We start from the raw sequence: 3,463 nt of genomic DNA, 5'->3' as shown, positions 1-3,463 counted from the left end.
AGTGTAAGACACTGAGCCTTGGGCCTCTTTTGATTTCCTGACTCACTTAACTGGTGGCCAGGCCCAGATGGCAGACTTGTGGATCACCCTAGAGTGATCAAGATGACCTCACATGTGGTGCTCGGTGGACAAAACTCAGGTCAACGGGCCTGATACCTTTTTTGTGTTCCTGTGGATCTTCTAACTACCAAGGAGAGCCTTCTCTCTTTAAACACCCTGGCATTTTTCATTTCCATGAGACTCAGACAAAAGCTAGTTCCCCGGAAACTTTCTCAAAGTGGAGACAGCCTCAGTATACAGTGGATTTAAATACACGGAGGGGCCTTTGCTAAGTCTTCCATCTCCCAGGAGTGACACATGTTCCTTTGGTACTGATGGAGCCAGAGGCTGTTTCACCCCAAGTCTTTCTTGTGCTACAGCTGAGAGTCTTGTGGAGTTTACGTTTTTTAAGGGCCTTGCTTTCTAAGTTGTTGCTGGAAAGGGACACTTTAGCATCCCAAAGAGAAAATATTTTCTTTCCCTCATCTTAATAGGAGGTGAAAAAGACAGAAGTCAACCTCACTGCCAATATTAAGCAGGCAGAGGATCTAAATTTCTGCATTTAGGGGATATCAGTAAATGTGGAGGGAAAAAAAAAACAGGCCCCCAAAGGGATAATGATCAACAACAACAAAAATTTGTTAGATACCCTGGATGTATTGGTACTCAGGGACCACAGAGGAGTAAGAAATATGAAAACTGTTATTGTAGGGCTGGCATTCTGGTTGAGGATTCCAGGACAGACACATAATGGATGAATTATAACTCCTGCTACTTTTCATTGAGCACTTATTCTGTGTTAGGTACTGTACGAAACCCTTGACACCCATTCCACGTGTAGGCAAGAGAAGCTCAAGGGTTTAACAGAAAAAGCACCCACTAAGAGCTAGGGCAATCTGAGAAGGCTCCGTGGAGGAGGTTGGGCTTGCCTGGACCTGGAGGATACACACTGGTTAGACCAAAGGAGAGGAACAGAATACTGGAAAATGTTACTTTGTCTGTGATTACTTTGGTGATGCCTGTTTCCAATCTGCTGAAGGCAGGTACTGTGACTGCTCCCCTCCTCCAGTCCTCTGTGACCCTGGTGTTTTTGAGATCAAGGGTAAGGAGTAGGTTTTCAGACTCACCTAAGAAGGTGAGAGAGGAGCAGTCTGCATCACAGCAGGCCTTCCAAAAAATTGTATTTGACCTTTGGAAGCAAAAGTGCAGTACAGTGTGTGGTCTTTTGCGGGGGGGGGGATTAGAATGTGGTTTTTATTTTAAAATCTCAAGTATTTCTTGCAGATTTTTGTGATCTGTTTCTTTCACACATCTGATGAGACCATTCCAAATGATAATGTTTCAGTATGAGATGCTGGGTTTTTCTAACCTCACTCTACCCCTAATGACAATAAATGTCACCTCTTAACTCAAATGATTATGGTCCTAAAAGCCTCTATTTCTGGGAAAATCTCCAATGTTTAACTCAAGTAAGAGTGTGCGCAGCTCAAGGCCCAACTTCACACTCACAGTTCCTCCTGCCCTCTAAAAGTTCAAGGTTAAAGAGAGTTCAATATTAGGAGACTCGTGATTTATTTGTCTATTAACAGATCAAAGGGGAAAAATCAAATAGTCTTCTTTATAGATCTTGAGAAAAAATCTGATTTAAAAATCCATTTTGGGCTGAGTCAGATGGGCGCAGAGACGCTTCTGGAAGTAACATCACAATGGCTGCCCAAGGAGAGCCCCAAGTTCAGTTCAAACTTGTATTGGTTGGCGATGGTGGTACTGGAAAAACTACATTTGTGAAATGTCATCTGACTGGTGAATTTGAGAAGTATGTAGCTACCTTGAATGTTGAGGTCCATCCTCTTGTGTTCCATACCAACAGAGGACCTATTAAGTTCAGTGTATGGGATACAGCTGGTCAGGAGAGATTTGGTGGGCTGAGAGATGTCTATTATATACAAGCTCAATGTGCCATTATAATGTTTGATGTAACATCAAGAGTTACTTACAAGAATGTGCCTAACTGGCATACAGATCTGGTATGAGTGTGTGAGAACATCCCAATTGTGTTGTGTGGCAGCAAAGTGGATGTTAAGGACAGAAAGGTTAAGGCAAAGTCAATTGTCTTCCACCGAAAGAAGAAGCTTCAGTACTATGACATTTCTGCCAAAAGTAGCTACAACTTTGAAAAGCCCTTCCTTTGACTTGCTAGGAAACTGATTGGAGACCCTAACTTGGAGTTTGTCGCCATGCCTGCTCTTGCCCCGCCAGAAGTGGTCATGGACCCAGCCTTGGCAGCACAGCATGAGCCGATTTAGAGGTTGCTCAGACAACTGCTCTCCCGGATGAAGATGACGACCTGTGAGAGGTGAAGCTGGGGCCCAGCGTCGGAAGTCTGGTTTTATAGGCAGCTGTCCTGTGACGTCAGTGGTGCAGCGTGCTTGCCACTTTATTACATAGCTAAGCAGAACATGTGCTTAATCTCTGGATGCTGAAGGAGATGGATGGGCTTTGGAGTGAATGTGGCAGTTTAAAAAAAAAATACCCTCATTTTTTGGACCTGCATATTTAGGTGTTTTGGAACACAGTTGTTTCCTCCTTGAGTTTCAAATATAAGACTGCTATAGTCACATGACAATATTGAGATGTGGAATCTTGCTTGTTACTGTCATTCCCATTCCTTTTCGTTTAAAATCAGAATAAAGTTGTATTTCAAATATCTAAGCAAGTGAACTCATCTTTTATTTAAATGAGCATTTTAAAACCACTAACAGGGAAAGTTGCACCATGTTACTACTTGAATTGCCTTTGCTTATTACCACTTAATTTGAAGTCAGTTAGGTTAAATGCTCCTAATTTTCTGTATACATGAATTATTTCACAAATGTAATAACAAGTCAACAGCATTGTATTTGATAAGTTGTTAAAAGGTGTAAATAATATCAATAGCTAGGCTAAATAACACCTACCCCACCTGCCTTTGGGCTTAGGTAGTGTCACCTAGAGATGAGATTTATGTTACCTGTCAAAGGTGACATTTGCTTCAGATGTTTCGAACAGGTAAGAATTATCTTTGCATTTTATGGCAAAAGTGACCATTTTCTAATGTAGAACTTGTCAAAGTCCAATGAATTCACACAGATGGTTACAGGAACTTGAGGGACATCTCATTTGTTAAAAGTGAATATAATTGTGCGTTTACTTTTTTGTTTTTTGATGTTACATGTTTAATGTAAAGTTGGTATTCAAGGAAGATGTTCCATGTTTACCTGCTGTTAAGTACTCCCAAGCTTTAAAGGTTATCAAAGATTAAAGATTTCATTGGCTATATCACAGTTTTGATGATTTTTCTCCCCCCAAAGAATTTTTGTGGGCAGTGCAAGAATACCACAGGATGCTGCAGCATAGAGTAGATCTTAGCTAAGCTTCTCAGTGA

General features: G+C 41.4%; 1 pseudogene; it reads left to right on the top strand.

The window, feature by feature from the left end:
* Window positions 1-1,745: 1,745 nt before the first annotated feature.
* Window positions 1,746-2,392, top strand: LOC136171119 (GTP-binding nuclear protein Ran-like; annotated as a pseudogene).
* Window positions 2,393-3,463: the final 1,071 nt, after the last annotated feature.

Source organism: Muntiacus reevesi, chromosome 6 (genome assembly GCF_963930625.1).
Source record: "Muntiacus reevesi chromosome 6, mMunRee1.1, whole genome shotgun sequence".
Taxonomy (NCBI): Eukaryota; Metazoa; Chordata; class Mammalia; order Artiodactyla; family Cervidae; genus Muntiacus; species Muntiacus reevesi.
This window is presented reverse-complemented; position numbering and strand designations above follow the sequence as displayed.